The sequence below is a fragment of the Notechis scutatus genome, chromosome 2, assembly GCF_049901735.1.
Source record: "Notechis scutatus isolate UNSWTSFEM ecotype Mainland chromosome 2, rNotScu1.2, whole genome shotgun sequence".
In the NCBI taxonomy this organism is placed as follows: domain Eukaryota; kingdom Metazoa; phylum Chordata; class Lepidosauria; order Squamata; family Elapidae; genus Notechis; species Notechis scutatus.
The window spans coordinates 185187869-185207185 of NC_142010.1; positions in this window are offsets into that span (position 1 = coordinate 185187869).

Genomic DNA, 19317 nt, shown 5'->3' on the forward strand with positions numbered 1-19317 from the left:
TGTGGCTTTAATTCCTTGTTAAAAATGGAAAACTATACTATTCCTACAAAGGAGGGAGAAAAGAAAAACTTTTGACATTCAATGAGGAAGAGTAAATTATTGAGAGGGGAAAAGGAAGTTCACTTACCTTTATTAAGCTTATGACTAAAGTATATACATTGCACAAAAAGAAGGATGATACTATAAGATTTAAAAACTGAAGTCCTGTGATCAATGATTGATTACTATGTTCTTACCCCACTTATCAAAATAGCAATAGAACTTAGATTTATATACCACTTTGCAGCCCTATCTAAGTGGTTTTACAGAGTCAACCTATTGCCCCCAACAATTTGGGTCCTCATTTTACCCACCTCGGAAGGATGGAAGGCTGAGTCAACCTTGAGCCTGGTGAGATTTGAACTGCCAAATCGCAGGCAGCTGGCAGTCAGCAGAAGTAGCCTGCAGTACTGCACTCTAACCACTGCACCACCACGACTCATAATCCCTTGAATGATACAAGTGATTTTCCCACTCTATCTGCCCTTCTAGAAAGCCTTAAAGTCCCTGAATATGTATCCTATAGCTGATGTTCCTTAAAAATTAACTTTTATAACCCTAATAGAAAGTTTGAACCTTTGTAACAGAAAACACACTTTGTATATAAAAGGAAGGCAAGCCATCCTCAATAGATATTTTGAGCTACCATTCCTAGCATTCCTTGATATCGTCCATATTGGTAGATGGGACTTTCAAACTCAGCTCATTCTGAATTTGCAAAGCAGGATACAGGTAGTCCTCAACTTACAACAGTTCATTTAGTGACCAAAGTTACAATGGCACTGAAAAAAAAGTGACATGACCATTTTTCACACTTGCAGCATCTTCATGGGACTGGTTTTAAAAAGTTACTAAAAATAGTGTACAGCAACTTTTTCAAGGAGAAAATTTTAAGTGTAGTGGAGTGTTTGTTAACCTTAAGAGGTAGGAAATCTGACTCCCAGAGTCCCCCCCCCCCCCGGAACTGGAAAGGGGAATTCTGGGAACCAGAGTCTTAAAGTTTCCAAGGCTGAGAAGTGCTACTCTAGAACGAGGGTCTCTATGGGCTGCCTATTGAATGGATCCAACCTGAATGTTTGTTCTGTGTTTCATGTGTATTGTATCTCTAGAAGAAAAAAAATCAAAAGGGTTTGCTTTGATTTATGAGCTGGAGGAAATTGCTGCTTATGTATTCTCATTTAATGCTGTTGGGTAAGTGGATTTGTGTTACCTGCATGAATACTTTTGAGAGGTTCTCATTATGCTGTTATAAATGTAATCAATTGTTAAAGCGTCTAGAATGTTTGCTCTGAATGCACACCATTGTTTCTGAGTCTCTTTAAATTCATAAATAAATAATACATTTTTTCAGTTTATTTACTTACAAGGTTATCTCTCTCGTTCTGTCTCTTTCTCTCTCTCTCTCTCCCTTCCTCTCACTCTCTCTCTCTCTTGAGTCACAAATGTGAAACACTAAAGTATGAATCTGATACCAGTTTCCTCAGTTTTAGTATATTCCATATTACAAATAAAAAGTCAAATAATTTAAATCCTGAATATGGAAAACAGATAAAGATGCAACATACTTTTGATGACTTTTTTAATATATTGGAACCAAAGTAAGGTTCACTTGTGGAGTTGATTAGTTCCCAAACTTTATATTTGAGAACTAAGCTTAAAAATGTGATTGGAATGAGACGGAATACATAATCAGGTTGATAGTAACAAGTATGGAGTTGTGCTACTCTTTCTGCAATACAAAAATAAAATTCTAGTGTACATATCCTGGATCAAGTGATTACATTTCAAAATGGTTAACAAGGAGGTTTAATATACTCATTACATAAAGTGTTGTGCACTTGAACCTTCCAAATTTGGGGAATATTTGGAAACAAAACTAGAACCTAAAGTTAGCCGATATCAAGATTGTTAGAATCAAAAGAAAACTATCTGTTGAGGTAATTCCCCGTTAGGAAAATGAGTGCATACAGGGAGACGTATAGAGAGTAGTGTTGGAATAATACACACAGAGCACACAGATACACTGTACAGTAAATGTAGGTTTTTACTTCCAGAAAGGTTTAAGCAAAGTCCAAAATAAGCAATCCAAAGTCATTCACAAGTTAAATCAGTCAGTTTTCAATCCAGGGATAATCCAAATATCAAAGTCCAGTGTCAAAAAACAGTTCAGTAACAGACTTACATTAAATCCAGTAATATCAGTCAGTTAGGAAAAATGGAGGAACGGCAATATTTTCCAACAGAAGGAAACAGAGATACTCACTCTCTTCTGAGACTTCTGACACACTCTCTTCTGAGACTAAGACTAAGACAATCCAGGTTTCTGGCCCCATCTTATGGCCCTTTCAAAAACCACACCCAATTGCAGTTTTTGCAATCTCTTAAAGACATAGTACTAAAATGTTTATCCTGGTTTATATATTTCTAACCCAAATACCTGTTAGGTGACTTATATTCCTAATACTGTCCATCATGTCTTCCACTGCTTTCCTGTATCAATTATCTATGTTTATATACCCTGTGTCTATTTACTTTGTTATTCACAACATTGCAAACATGTTATATAATAAACCTTATATTCTTTAAATAGGAAGCAGATAAATTACCTTATTTCTCTTTTTTCCCATTACAGGATTTAATAACCTCTGTTCTTCTGCTTCAAGTAACTCAAAACATGTCAGTTTTTGAGATACCAATCTCATTTTCTCTTGTTTGTGATTGTATGTGACGATTGGATTATGGACGATTCAACAGCTTTGCTGTGATTAGTTTATGTCCAACAACTTGGCAAGTGTTTCCTGCCATTTTCATCATGGAGAAAAATTGATTTAAGTGATTATCAAGGGTCAACATTTGATGGCATACATCAAATCAGTCAAATGTATCTTGCCATTTCATATAAAACTAAATCCTTCACCTGGGGGAGAGGTACGTGGTCCCTACCTTTATTCCACCATATATAGATTACATCATATGAATCAAGAGCTTCACGTCAACTGAGGAAGTTACTGGAGGGTTGTTCTTTTTCTCAGAGATTCTCCCTGCAATTGGACACCTAGTATAGATTCAGATTTGGAAGAGTATACAGGTAGTCCTCAAGACCACAATTAGCCACGGTGGCGCAGTGGTTAGCGTGCAGTACAGCAGGCTACTTCTGCTGACTGCTGGCTGCCTGGAGTTTGGCTGTTCGAATCTCACCAGGCTTAAGGTTGACTCAACCTTCCAACCTTCCGAGGTCAGTAAAATGAGGACCCAGATTGTTGGAGAGGGGAGCAATAGGCTGACTCTGTAAACTGCTCAGAGAGGATTGTAAAGCACTGTGGATCAAGTATATAAGTCTAAGTGCTATTGCTATTAAATCCAAAATTTCTGTTGTTAACCGAGACATTTGTTAACTGAGTTTTGCCCCATTGTATGACCTTTCCTACCACAGTTGTTAAGTGAATCACTGCACTTGTTAAAGTAGTAATGTGGTTGTTAAATGAATCTGGCTTCCCCGTTGACTTTGCCTGTCACAAGGTCACCAAAGGTGATCACGTGACCCCGGAACACTGCAACCGTCATAAGTATGAGTCAGTTGCCAAGCATCTGAATTTTGATCACCTGACCAGGGAGAGGAATGCTGCAATAGTTGTAGGTGTGAAAAACAGTCATGTCACTTTTTTCAGTGTTGTTGTAACTAAATGAACTGTTGCACATCGAAAGCTACCATATCTGCTTCTCCACTGCGTGAGTGTAAGAGGTCTAAAAGATATGGAATATTGCATTTTATATTTTTTTATATTTCATCCAACTGTACCACTAATCAGAGCCACAATTTGTTGAATATCCATAATTGGGAAGATTTTTTTCCCTCCCCGAGTTTGAAGTTTCAATAGTTTTTACTTTACCCCCCAATATGGAAGCTGAGCATCACGGGGATTTTATCTTTCAGGCTGTTTTTAGGAACTAATTCCCTCTGGCAAGGCTGTCTTTGCCTTAAAAATAAAACAAAATGAAATTTTTTTCCTCATTGCAGGACGGCTCATTTGCAATGCAAAAACAAAACAGAAAAAGGACCACACTGCCAAAAAAGGGGTAAGAACATCTGCCTAATGTTTGCATATAGTAATTTATAATATGAACGCAAATTTGGAAATAATTAGTATAATTGCAAATGAAATAAAACACGTTTACTGTAGTTGTGGTGACTATCAACATTTGGCGGCTGAGCTTCTTTGGTCTCCAGAATCTCAGTCGCTACTAATGGATTATTCAAAATCGTTGATGTTCTTTTGAGGGTCCTTATTTCTTAAATCAGATTTGGCCCTGAGCAGTTCTACAAACTGAGTATGCCTTTAAAGAGAGGAATGTGGTTCACTTCAAGAAGACCGTCTTTGTCCTGTTGTCCCCAATTATTAGTTCCTATTTCTTGTATTTAAACTTATTCTTGTTTCTGTTTTTGACTTGTAAGCTTTTGACAAATTAAGAAGGAGGAGGAGGAGGAGGAGGAGGAGGAGGAGGAGGAGAAGAAGAAGAAGAAGAAGAAGAAGAAGAAGAAGAAGAAGAAGAAGAAGAAGAAGAAGAAGAAGAAGAAGAAGAAGAAGAAGAAGAAGAAGAAGAAGAAGAAGAAGAAGAAGAAGAAGAAGAAGAAGTAGTCAACCTCTTTTATTTATTTATTTTCAAAAGCACCAGAAGGCAAGACAAGAAACAATGGATCAGAGAGATCCAACCAGAGGTGGTATTCAGCAGGTTCTGACCAGTTCTGGAGAACTGGTAGCAGAAATTTTGAGTAGTTCGGAGAACCGGCAAATACCACCTCTGACTAGGCCCGCCCCCATCTATTCTCTGCCTCCCATTGAGTCCCTGCTGATCGGCTGGGCCTTCTTTTGTTGCCCTGCACAGGAGAACGGAGCTAGAAAGCAGGTTAGTGGGGTGGGGAGGGCATGGGATTTTGCAGTAACCTTCCCTTGCCATGTCCACCAAGCCATGCCCATAGAACCGGTAGTAAAAATTGTTTTATCCCACCACAGGATCCAACCTAAAACTAAAGAGAAATTTCCTGATAGTGAGAACATTCAACCAGTGGAACACCTTACCTTCAGAAGTTGGGGGTGCTCCCTCATTGGAGGCTTTTAAGAAGAGACCAGGTAGCTACCTATTTGGATCTCCTGCTTGGGGGTTGGACTAGAAGACCTCCAAGGACCCTTCCAAATCTGATATTCCATTCTATTAGTACTTCACATTTTTTGCAATAGCTGCCTTGGAAAGACATATTTGGGAGGACAATTCATTGCTTTCCTCTTGGTATTTTGTAGCTTGCTAGCTTTATAGCTATTGCCTCAGGTGGGCTACAGCTTGCACAATTTTTTTTAAGGTACCAAATAGTTAGCACCCTGGTTGAAACTAAAGGAAAATACTGCTTGCAAAATTCAGGTTCGATTGTCAATTTGAAATGTCTGTTTTGAAAGGCAAAATTGAAAAGGTGGGCCAATTGGGGCATTTCCTCAATTTGCTTGTCTATGGTAGAAAGGAAGCTTAAATCAAGACAGTAAACAGGTTTCATAGCACTGCTTGTAAGTGGAATATTAAAATTTCAGAAAAATCTTCCTGCCTACAGAATCTATTATTAATTTTCCATTTGCAGTTTTGGAGTGCTGCAAATGGCTATATCAAAGCTGAAACTAAAAATACTAATTCATCCTGTAAATAAACCATGGGTTATGTTAGCCAAAAATTAACCAGCATACTTCAGGGTTTCAAATTCACTTACTGTAATCCAGGTGATGTTAAACTGTAGTTTAGAACTGTCTTGCAAATATTTGTTGGTATTGGTAGATAAATGGCAGTTGCAGAAATAATTTTATGCCCTTTGAAAAATTTAATATATATGTACCAACTTTAGGCCGGTATTCAACTAACCTGTGCTAAAAATCCTTCAAAGAAAGCAGAGTTCTGCATATTTTGAGCTACCTTGCCTACAAGTGTGCCCATTACCCAAGAATCCATTATTATTTTTTGCAATTCCAAAGCAATTAGAATTTATTTGAAACAGTTCAATAATTAATTAAAAGGGGATCATATTTTACAACACTGAAGTCTCAGAATGCCTGCAAGTGGCTTCCTTTGCTGGCACAATGTGATGAAAATGTCAGAGAAATCCTTTTGCGTGTGTCATCCCTTGAAATTTTCAACCAAATATATTGAAGGTTACACTACTGGGAACTTTGTGGGGGGAGGAAATCATCTGTATCTCTTTTAGAGAAGTGATCCTTGAAATAGGAAAATATAGCACAGCAATACAGATAGTCTTCATCTTACAATCCATTTAGTGACATTTAGTTACAACAGCATTGAAAAAAGTGACTTATGACTACTTTTTTCACACGGCAGCCTCACTGGTGGTCATGTGATCAGAATTCAGACACTTGGCAGCTGATTCAGTGTCCCAGGGTCATGTGATCTGCTTTTGCCCCCTTCTGACAAGCAAAGACAGTAGGGGAGCCAGGTTCACTTTAAGAAGTAGGTTGCTAACGTAACACCTCTGATCAGTGGTGGGATTCTACTGGTTCGGTCTTGTTCGGCTGAGACGGCTGAGCAGCGATGAGCAGTGGAGACCGTCCGCCCGCCCGCCCAGGCTTCCATACTCACCTTTAGCCTCTGAATTTGAAGCGCAGCTGCTTTGCGTGGCACAGCAGAGTGCCGCGTGGCAGCTTCTGAAGTGACCGGGATAGTGCAGGCTTGCAGGAGGCGAGTTGGAATCCCTCTGCGCCCGCACAAAGTGCACATTTGGCATGCACATGCACGCGAAGTGTGTGCACGTGTGCAAAGCGTACCCACCAAGCCACGCCCACCGAACCGGTGGCAAAAATATTTGAATGTCACCACTGTCTCTGATGATTCACTTAACACCTGTGGCAAGAAAGGTCATAAAATGGGGCAAAAGTCACTTAATAAATGTCTCATTTAGCAAACATAGGTTTGGGGCTCAATTGTGGTTATAAGTTGAGGACTAGCTGCAATCTATTTCTCTACTCAAAAGGGCTATGGATGCCAACACAGACCTCACTTTTCTGAGCTAGCAAGGCTGTGGGCACAGCTGTCAGCCTTGTGAGGTAGTCCAAACAAGAAGCACACCCAAAATAATTAGTTCTGACTTTATTGTGAGGTAACATTAATGGAATCTTGCAAATCTGAAAATACATCTATTTGCGCACACAGGTGGGGGAAGGGGCTTTACAATCCACTAGTGAGGGTCTCTTCTGCCATTCTCTATCCCATTCTTTCTACAGACTCAGTTGCTTCTTGTCTGACTGTTGTCTAGTCTGTGGCACTTCCTCCTGCCTCTCACAGTACCTTCTACATACCATTCCATAGCCCCTTGGATGGAATAGCCTCTTCTGGAAAGGACGTATTTATGTGATGCGATTATGTGATTACCTCAATTTTTAAAAAAGAAAGTTTGAAAACTGTGTGTTATTATTGTTGCATATACAACATACAGTGGCATAAAGAGCTGTGGTAGTGCAAGGGTTAGAATGCCGCATTGCAGGCTAATTCTGCCGACTGCCAGCAGTTTAATCCCAACTGGCTCAGGGTTGACTCAGCCTTCTGTCTTTCTGAAGTTGATAAAAGGAGGAGCCAGATTGTTGGGGGCAATATGCTAACTCTGGAAACCTCTTAGAGAGGGCTGTAAAGCATTAAGAAGCGGTATATAAATCTAAGTGCTATTGCTATAAAGGAGTTGTCTTTATAAAATTCTATCTCTTAGTGATTAAGGTGCTGGATTAGAAGCCAGGAGGCATGAGTTCTAGTCCTGTCTTAGAAGCCAGCTGGGTGACTCCAGGAGAGTCTCTGTCTCTGTCCCTCTCTGTCCCTCTCTGTCTCTCACTCTCTTCCTCTCTCCGTCTCTCTGTCTCTCTCTCTGTGTGTGTGTCTCGCTATCTCTGTCTCTCTCTCTCTCTCTCTTTCTGTCTGTCTTTCTCTGTCTCTGTCCCTGTCTCTCTCTGTCTCTCTCTCTCTCTCTCTGTCTCTGTCTGTCTGTCTCTCTCTCTGTCTCTCTCTCTCTCTCTCTGTCTCTGTCTGTCTCTCTCTGTCTCTCTATCTCTCTTTGTCTGTCTCTCTCTGTCTCTGTCTCTCTGTCTCTCTATCTCCCTCTCTCTGTCTCTGTCTCTCTGTCTCTGTCTCTCTGTCTCTCTCTGTCCCTCTCTGTCTCTCCCTCTCTCCCTCTTTCTGTCTCTGTCTCTCTATCTCTGTCTCTCTCTCTGTCTCTCTCTTTCTCTCTGTCTGTCTCTCTGTGTCTCTGTCCCTGTCTCTCTCTGTCTCTCTCTGTGTGTCTCTCTCTGTGTGTGTCTCTCTCTGTGTGTGTCTCTCTGTGTGTGTCTCTCTCTGTGTCTCTCTCTCTGTGTCTCTCTCTCTCTCTCTCTGTCTCTCTCTCTCTCTGTCTCTGTCTCTCTCTCTCTCTCTCTCTCTCTCTCTCTCTGTCTCTCTGTGTCTCTGTCCCTGTCTCTTTCTGTCTCTCTCTCTCTCTCTCTCTGTCTGTCTATCTGTCTCTGTCTCTCTCTGTGTCTCTGTCTCTCTCTGTCTCTGTCTCTGTCTCTTTCTGTCTGTCTTTCTCTGTCTCTGTGTCTCTCTGTGTGTGTCTGTCTCTCTCTGTCTCTCTCTATCTCTGTCTCTGTCTGTCTGTCTCTGTCTCTGTCTCTCTCTGTCTGTCTCTCTCTGTCTCTGTCTCTCTCTCTGTGTGTGTCTCTCTCTCTCTGTCTGTCTCTCTGTCTCCGTCTCTCTCTCTGTCTCTCTGTCTGTCTCTCTCTCTCTCTGTGTGTGTGTTTGTGTGTGTGTGTGTGTGTCTGTCTGTCTGTCTCTGTCTGTCTCTGTCTGTCTCTGTCTGTCTCTCTGTCTCTGTCCCTGTCTCTTTCTGTCTCTGTCTCTCTCTGTGTGTGTGTGTGTCTCTCTCTGTCTCTGTCTGTCTCTCTGTCTGTCTCTCTCTCTGTGTGTGTGTGTCTCTCTCTGTCTCTCTGTCTATGTCTCTATCTTTCTCTGTCTCTGTCTCTGTCTCTGTCTCTGTCTCTGTCTCTCTCTCTCTCTCTCTCTCTCTCTCAGCTTAGAAAAAAGATATTAGCAAGCCCTTTCCAAAAATGTTGCCAAGAAAACTGCAGGGATTGTTTCCCACCCTCCACCCCAATTGTTGGGATTCAGTGACTGACAATAACTGCAAAGCTTTATCTCATTTCCATCATGTAATGGAAAAGACAAGTTAGTTAGTGTTGGACAAGACTTAGACAAGTAACAGAAGGGAGGAAAAATATAAGTTTTGGAGTTTGAGTGGGAAAGTTGGAAAATGAAAGGGAATAGAGGGGATACAGAAAGTATTGATGGTGGCTACAGACACATGTTAATAGGTATAATGGCCATGTATTCCAGATGAAGAGAGAATTAAGGAAAGGATTAATGGATATGGGTCTGGAAAAAGGAAAGAGCAAACCTCTTTTTAAAAAAATCAATGGAATAAATAGCTGCTATCACTCTAATCTCAGCTGCCTAAATAAATTCTACCAAAAAAGTAAGACACACAAATATCTTTGTGGAACTGATATGTTTATTGATCAGCTTCCCATGTCACTATCAGAGAACCCATCATATCATTCAGTCTAGGTAACAATAACTCCGCTCAATTTAATCCAGCGGTAGTTCAACTGAAGGAAGCTACAGTATAATTTGGAATTCACCCATGTCAGAAAGACCAAGAATTCCACCAAACCTCTCTAAATAAATGCAAAGGGACCTGATTTATTCAGTTCTTTGAATTTCCTTAAAGCCCGGATTCATGCAGCCTTTGATTGTTCCACTATTTAAACATCTCACGTTCTGTAAGTGAGGTGAGTGGTATCTAAATTTGATAAATTAAAATAAAATAAAATTGTATATCATCAGGAAGTTTTAAAGTTTAATTGAAGTCATTTTTCTTATCTGTCGATCTTACTTTGGAACAACCCAAAACGAATTAAATCAACTGTATAGGCAATAGCCTTTTTTGACATTACTATATAATATCTAAAGTGTTCTTTCTTAAAGTGAAAAACACCCAACTTGTTCAGTTTCTCTTTCTACAACCAGTTTTATCTGTCCACAACCAGCTTTACACATTCTTCTGGACATGTACCAGATCAATTTGCCAATATCCTTCTTAAGCACTGTGCACAGAAGCATAGTATTTCAATTGAGATCTAACCAAGGAATATGGAGTGGCATCATTATGTCCTTTGATCAATAAGCTGTACTTCCATTGATATTATTAGAATTCCAGTTGCTTTTTTAAACTATTACATTACATTCCTGACTCATATTGATCTCATTGTGCATTTGTATCTCTAAACCTTTTCACCTGCAGTTTTGTTTCTCCAGTTGTCACCTATTTTGTATTTGTGCACCAGATTCTTTTACCCTTAATGAAAACCTATACATTTGTATTTTTTTTTAGCTCAGTTCTTAATCCTGATGTCAACTCATAAATCATTTCTATGCCTGTTTTCAAGTTGCCATAAATAAGGGGGGGAATCTAAAGGAGCATTATGGCAGTTTAAAACCAGAAGTACATTCCACCCTTATCTACAAAGATTGTAGCTAGGCTACCGGATCTTCTGCCCACGAAAATCCTTCATGATTGATGACACCCACCTGTGAACGTGCTTCATTAGAGAATCTGATTTATGATATACCCAGGGCAGAGGGGGGAAACAGGGTCACAGGTGACTGTAAATTACATATGCCAGAATTGGCTTCATTTAGGTTAATGCCGACATGTTGCTCCTAATAAATCTTTTTAATTTTTTTGAAGCTTTGGCTTGAGGCTCATGATTTAATTAAGGCAATTGCTAGAACCCTGACACCTAACCCATCAAGATCACTTTGAATCTTCTTTTTGTCTTCTAAAATATTTAACTGGTATTTGAAAACATGGACATGTTTCCTCCTTGTTTATCCAAACTATTCACTAAAAACTTGCTCATTGGATTTGGAACTGAACCTTGGTTATTGCTTAATATATGGGTAAATATAAATAAGAACAGAGGCATTAAGATGCATGAAAAAAAGAATTCAAGATAACAGCACAACTGTGTAATCAGAGCCCTCACTTCTTCTTTTTACATTTGTGTAATGTGTTTGATGAACATTAAAAATGGTGGAGCTTTGGTCATGCAGTATTTGACATTTTTAATTCCTCTGCAGATGGTGTTTGATAATCTGCCATTGATGGGTAAAATAAACTGTTTTCAAGTTCCTCTAAGGGTAGCTTATCTATCCTCTATATTATCATTTGTCTACAAGGACCCCATGGGAGAACACTGGAAAATCCTTACTGAAATCAAATTAGAGTATCTCTCATAAAGAAAAAAAGAAAGTTCACTCAGCATGACTTATATCTTCAAAGATCGTCCTAGCATTTTTACCTAAATCGGAGTAAATCACTTTTTTCCCTTGTGAATTAGATTTTCTTTCAGAACTAATTTGTTAGGATCACAGAATGGAGAAGGGCTCCTAGTCGGTCAAAATATATAGGTATTGATCTTCAGTTAATGGGAGGTGAGATTACACATGAGTGTAAAAAATTGAATATAGTTATGAGTAGTTGTGAGGTAAAGCTGTCAGAATGGCATTGGAAGGAGCCAGTGACCAAAGTTCCAGAATCTTCATTAAGAGAAGAAGCTGAAAAATTCACTCGGCCAAGAAACAACATACCATTCCCATTCTCTAGTTTATACTCTCTAATAAACATTTTGGCCACAACCTAATCTTTACTGAACTCTCCTTATCCCTCAATTGTATAAATACTGTAGCCTCTTTTAAAAAATTACCCAAGTTGCACTGGCATAAGTTGTCTTAGTTCAGGTTTGAGAGACATCACTGACTTTTCCACTGACGTTTAGAAAATCCTGTTATGGAGTTCAGCCCCGGAGAAATGATGTCCTTAGGGGGAAAAAATAAATTTCTCCAAGAAAGAGAAAACCTTAACAAACTTGCAGATAGCCTGGAAGCGAAGGAGGAACTTTTGAGGCTTCTGCCTTTATGGGTAACATGAAGTTTATAGAGGCGTCTTTGTTAGCAAACTGTAATCATTAATTTGACAAAGGTAGGCGTGGAGGGGATGGAAATATTAGAAACGTGACTGGAAGCTTGTCATAATTGAAATGTAAATAGAACCAAATTCACAATCAAGTTCCCTGAGGATGGGCTCCAGCAGAGTCCAAAAACTCAGAACACTAAACCTCTGGTTCCGGTGACCAACCCAGACTGGATTCTGAATCAAATTTAGTGTTTATCCTGGCTTGGTTGATTGTTTTGGGATGATCCTCAAATGCTAGTAAATAATGGGATCCCATAATTATTGTTAAGGTAAAGGCAAAGGTTTCTTTCGCACAGATGTGCCAGTTGTTTCCAGCATTAGGGGGTGGTCCTCATCTCCGTTTCAAAGCCGAAGAGCCAGCACTGTCCAAAGACATCTCTGTGGTCACGTGGCCGGCATGACTAAACACCGAAGGCGCACGGAACGCTGTTACCTTCCCACCAAAGTGGTCCCTATTTTTCAAGCTGCTAGCTTGGCAGAAGCTGGGACAAGTAATGGGAGCTCACTCCATTATGCGGCACTAGGGATTTGACCCAACAAACTGCCAACCTTTCTGATCGACAAGCTCAGTGTCTTAGCCACTGAGCCATCGCGTCCCTGATCATTATTGTTATATACCATAAATTGAATAGAGGAGAATCTCCTTTATGAAAAGGTGTCAGTTTCTTTCTTACCCAGGCCGTTTACTCTATCTATCCTACTATGAGGTGAAAACCGAATGACTATTTGGGTGTGTGAGAGAGGCTAAAAATCCTCAGAGGGGTTTCCTTCGTCTAATATTGTCATCATCATTATGGTCTGACCTTCAAGAATGGCAAGGAAGCAATAGCCACATGGAGATGGTTTTCCTACTACCAGGCAAATAGTGAGAGATTATAGCAATTCAGTTTTCCGTGTAAGTAGAGTCAGCTGGTACACTGTCTGTCTATCCCTATCTCTGCCATTTCCCCCCACTGTTAGCAGAGTACCTGGTGTTGCCAGCTATTATGAATCACCCTTTCTTTTTATATATTGCTGCATTTCCCACCCTGATAGCTTGGCTCCAGCGTCTCATATTCAACCCAGCGAATTTGGCATCGGATGAAAAACGTACTGTGCTTCTCCTCCCCCCACCACCATTAATTTGTAAGACAATAAGCAAGGTAGTTAATTAGTGCTTTCTAAAATGAGCATGAATAGATGATGTAGGGTGATTCATATGCAAAACATACATCAACTGGGCTATGGTCAATAATTTTAGTGTTTCAGAAACCAAGCAACAAAAGGAATTCTTTGTTTATAGAGCAGGCGTTGGGAAGCGTAGCCAAGTCTCGACTTAGTCTTCACAGTCTTCATTTGTTATCATCTTACTTTGGAAAGCGGTGCGTTCTTGTACAGAAGTCACATTGGGTTTCCCCTCTGTTTTCCGCCTCATAATATCTCCCCACATGCCCCAAATATGCTCTGGAAGATCCCCAACCATCTGGAGCAAGCCTTTCCATCAGCTTTCCAGAAGAATGACGGTACTAGATCCAACACAATGCTAATTAAAATAACCTATTTTTAAAGGGGGGAAAAAAGGGAATATAAAGAATTTCTCTTGTCAGCACCGGATAGAATAGTAACATTGCTTCTTTGTCTTCCATGCACAGCTCATATATCCTCACTGACACTGTACCTGCTCATAAAAATGCCAGCTGTCATTTCAGCTGGCAAAGGGAAGTGTGGGCCTTCAACTTGAGCTGTGAAAACCTCAGCCAGGCAAATACTTAGCAGGAGGAAATTACAAGACACTCTATTATAGTTTGCTTTATGGAGGCATGTAAAAATATGTATAAGTTTTGAGCGAAAACTTCCTTGCAGAGTTTTTTTTTTTTAAAGTAAAAATAGTGGATCTTTTTTAAAAACAGACCTTTAATTGCATGGGTGGCCATTGCTATCAAATTAACTTTTTTTGAATCACCCCTGCAGATGTTCCAGGTCTTCAGTTTAAGGAGACCCCTCTTAGAACCCTGAGGAATTAATTATTCATTACAATTAAACTTACCTCATCACTCCTGATTAATATTTTTTTTCCTTTAATTATCTGCAAATGGAAGAAAACATGGTCACAGATTTGGGTTTGGCATCTTATTTTGAGCACAATAACCATGGCCAAAACCACCATTTCAATAAGGTTGATTCTGACCATCGTCAGAAATGGAGCACAGTCTTCTAATAAATCACCCTCAGTGATGTTGGGTAGATTTGAAGTTTGGGGAGTTGTTTAGTGTTTGGGCAGGACAGAGAAGCTCTGACACAGTGTGTGCAAAAACTAACCTGATACAAATGGACCAAGTAGGAACTCATGTATCAGTTATGTTACAGTGGGAAATACAAGCTAGCTACAAGGCTTGAGCTGGATCTTTATGAGTTGTAGCTAATGGATATGAACAAACAAGGGAGTATACTTTTCTGAAAGCTCTTCTTGACAGCTAAGTAGTAACTTTTGCAGGGCTCTCTTTCTTATTTCCATTCAATTTATTTTGGAAGGAAACAGACATTGTTAGGGACTTCTCTTGTATTTTTGTCAACTATGTCTCTCTGGCAGCTGAGGCCCTGAGCTTCTAGATGTGTTCAGGAGTTACCAATGCCACTCGGAAATACCCTTCCTTCTTGCTCTCCGCTTAATACCAAACTCAGCATATATTTATCCAAGTTGGGCACTTTTTCCTATGGAGCTTTGAATTTATTGAAAATGAAATTTTAAATCTTATTAATAAGGCTAGTCTCCGAAGCATTCTGAGACAATTCAGTTTACTTTCTGCATATCCATTAAGGACCCCAGCTCAGGTCTTATGGAAACTGTCTACTCCCAACTATAAAATAATTGTTTTTACTTGAACACTTTGAGGATAATTAAAATTTTATTGTAAATTTGTCGCTCCGTTGCTGTTGCGATGAAAATATTTTAAGATCCTGAAAAGCTAACGTGCCATAATAGATGATCAAGTTCCAGTGTCGGGAGATTCATTAAGTGACATGAAACCATACTTGTCATTTTCAGTCTAATAGAGCTCTAAACTATTATAAAGTTTTTTTAAAAAGAAGTCCTGTACCATGTAGAGGAAAAGTAGGAACAAAATAATAAGTAAATAAATAAATCCCGTGACACCAAAATCACTTTGCAGAAGAGCAAATTGTGCTTCATTTTCTAGATATAATAGGAAGCATATAATTCTCCTGATGTATATGCATCATTTACCATATCCTTTGAATGTAGATGACTTTCCAAACACCTGGAGAGGATCTGCTTGCCTACTGCTGAGATATAGGATATTCCTTTAGCTAGTTTATTAGTTTTATTTTTATTTTTCAGTGACATCAAGGGCCCCAGTTCATAATAGAAGTGAGCCAATTTTGTCTTCCTGATGTTTTTTTTTTTTAATTCTGTGTTCGTAATACCTTTTTGGTCCATTGCAGCTCATGTAGCTTGAAATGCTGCATTAAAGGGATGGAGTTTTGTCAACATTCTTTACAGTCCATTCATAAAAGTTAGTTAATCTGGCCTGCATGTATTGCTTTAGTTCTTTGGGTGACTCTAGGGATGGTGACTCTACAGTATGGTGAGCTGAAACCCAGCAGGGAAATAACTTGGTATTACAATGCTCAGGGTTGCAATCTGAAATTGAAAACCCGAGCAGAATCTGGCTACTTGATTCTAAAATAGATACTAAAATAGGCTATAAACCTATTTTAACTATCCCCATTCAAATCTTAGTTTACAAAACAAACAGGAATTTGCCCTGGATACTGTTCATTTAATAATGTAGTAGAGCAGTGAAATGCCCTTGAGGGACAGGAAAGAGAACCACTACCAAGACAAAATGGACAGAAAGAAAAAAAGAAACCTGACCCAAGGATAAATCTGTAACTGGATTTAGTGTCTCATACAAGGCTTTTCCTAGTTCCCCTTAAAAAAGGAGGAAGGGGAGAAGTGCATTCAGATTTGCAAGATTCTGTTACTATACTTTCATAATAAAAGTAATTTTGGCTTCCATGACTTTGGCTTCCTAGCCTGGTCTATTTTCAGGAGCTGACAAATTCCTACATTTTGCTTATTTATGTCAACTGAACAGGACTTTGCAAAGAGCTATTGATCCAGAGCCAAATGAATTTCCTTCATAAAGTTCAGAGGACCTATGCCATATATGGTTCAGTGTAGAGACAGCCAGAGGAACCATGGAATGAACTTAAAGACATTATTGAAGATAAATGTGGAAAGAGTCAATCAAATAAGAAGAAACAAATGAAAACAAACTGGATGTCAGAGCAAACTGCCAAAAACAAAAGAGAAGCCAAAGCCAAGAAAGACAAAAATCTCAGGAAAAACTTAATGAAAAATTCAGAGCGCTATTAAAAGAGATAACAAACAATATTGCAACAATAAATGTCAAGACATTGAAGTTGGAAACAGGCATGGAAAGACAAAAAATGTCTTTCAAAGAACTCTGAACTCAAAAGGAGGTTCCAACCTCAGTCTAGTATGCCAAAGGATGCCAAAGGACCAATAGTAACCAATTCAAAGGATTACAGAATAAGAGTTGGAAGTAATCTTGGAGGTGATCTAATCCAACTCCCACTTCCACCATGCTCAAGCATGAGACCATATACCATTGCAGACCAATGGCTGTTTAATGTCTTCTTCACTGATGGAGCACAACTTCTGAAAGCAAGCCATTCCACATTCCATTATTCTCTCTGGAAGATGGAAGAATTACTGAAATACTACAGCACAGGTTTTCAAATTTGACAGCTTTAAGACTTGTGGACTTCAACTCCCAAAATTCCTTCTCCAATCATGTTAGCTCAGGAATTCTGGGAGTTGAAGTCCACGAGTCTTAACTTGGCAAGTTTGAAGACCCTTGCACTACAGAGATGTCAGTTTACAGTACAAGATACTTCAGACTATATTCCTTACTTATAAGAACCTCTAATGCTAGGAGATGAAGTTAGACCAGCCAGTCATTACCAAGTTAGAAGGCTACAGGAACTGCTGGAATGCCCACTGAAATATGGCAATCAACAGAAGAAAAAAAATCAAAGTTCTAACCAAGTACCTTGAGCATATCTGAAGAAAGATACAATGGTCAACCAAATTGATTCCAAAAACAGAAAGTTAATAGAGTGAGTAAATATATGTAAGTATATGGAACAATGTCTTTATTTTCATGAGCTAGCAAAACAATGCTTAAGATTGTCCAATGCAGATTTGATCCTTACATGGAAAAAAAGATGCCAGATGTTTAGAAAAGAACAAGGCTGGCTATAGAAAAGATCAAGGAACACAAGCCATTATTGCTGGTGGATGCTGGATGCTTGAGAAAGTCAAGAATGTCAAAAAGAACCCACTATTTGCTCAATTAATGAAAGAAAGACTTTTGATTGTGTCAAACTACAGAATGTGCTTAAAAATTGGGAATTCAGAACATTTCATCATCCTTATACAATGCTATATACTGATCAGGGCACCATCATTCAGACAGAACATGGCAAAACACTCTGGCTCTTAATTGGCAAAGGAGTGAGACAATCTGCATGTGCTCTTCTTACTTATTCAATCTACATACTCAATATATATTAAGAACAGCTGGATTTGAGGAAGATGGGCATGGAGAAAGCATGTGCAACTGGAAAAAGGAACATCAATAACCAGCACTATGCTGATGATACTACTCTGATAGTTGAAAATAAATTCCAGGAAGAAGAGTCAGAAAGCAAAGTGAAAAAAAGGGATTAAAATTAAATATTAAAAAGGTCCAACTAATGACAACAGAGAAGCAAGCAGCCTTAGAATTGATAATGAAAATATTGAAATAGCTGATAGCTTCTGCACTTTAGAATCAATCATCAATAGTAAAAGAACAAATGAAATTGTAAGCTGCTCAAAGTTGCCTGAACTGTGATGGGCTGTATTTAAATTTAATAAATAAAATAATAAAATAAAAGAAATAAAGATAGGATAGAAGAGGAGAGAGTCAATAAATATGCTGCAAACTAGCACTTGGTTGAACAGTCATGGAGGTCTTGGAAAAGATATTCGGATACTATGATGTGTCTGCAAAGATCAGAACAGTGCAAGCCATAGTATTCCCTTTGACACTCTATGGAAGTAAATGTTGGATTTTTAAGAAGTTAGAAATAAAATTGATCCACTTTAGTGCTCAGAGAGCACCAAAGGCCCCTTATTTCAACTCTGAGCTACAAATATTCATCTTTATAAGAAATTATCTGGAAGAGCCTTTATTCTTTTGCAGCATCCTTATTCCCAGACTGCCCACACTCATAAATAAAATCCTCACACTGATAGAGTTACAACCAGATCCAAATTCAAAGGCATGTTTAACATGACCACAACATAATTAGCAGGGATGATCATAATCATTCAGTCCAGTCTCATTTATCATAGGGGAAAAAACTTTCTGGGATGAGCCACCACGAAAATTTTACAAATCTCTGCAGGGAGGAAACCTGTGTGAGAATTTGCATTACAAACTGCTAGGTTCCTTTTCTCTGCAGAAAGGATTCCCAAAACCAGCTACATTTTCATTTGCTTTTGTATTGGAAATACTACTCAGAAAGGGGTGTTCTGTAAACTCCAGGGAATATTTGTGCCACAAAGTAGCATGAAGTCTCTTCCACCACTGAAACTGGTTTACAAGTCGAATCACGGTAACCCACTCTCTGGAATTATACAGGATATTAACTTTGCTGCATTGTGCTTAATTTGAGAATATTTTCAAGACACGTTGGAAACCACCACTCATTTCTATATAGAGATTCTCAGTCATCCTGCTAATGGTTGTCCCAAAGATGCTATTTCTCAAGAGGCAACTGGGTTTTCCTGGGGTTTTTTTTTCTTCTTTCTTTTCCTGGAAGAGAAGCAAAACATCATCAAAGAGGAAAGGAAAGGAAAGGAAAGGAAAGGAAAGGAAAGGAAAGGAAAGGAAAGGAAAGGAAAGGAAGGGAAGAGAAGGGAAGGAAAGAAAAGGGAAGAAGGAAAGGGAAGGGAAGAGAAGGGAAGGGAAGGGAAGGGAAGGAAAGGAAAGGAAAGGAAAGGAAAGGAAAGGAAAGGAAAGGAAAGGAAAGAAGGGAAGGGAAGGGAAGGGAAGGGAAGGGAAGGGAAGGGAAGGGAAGGGAAGAAGGGAAGGGAAGAAGGG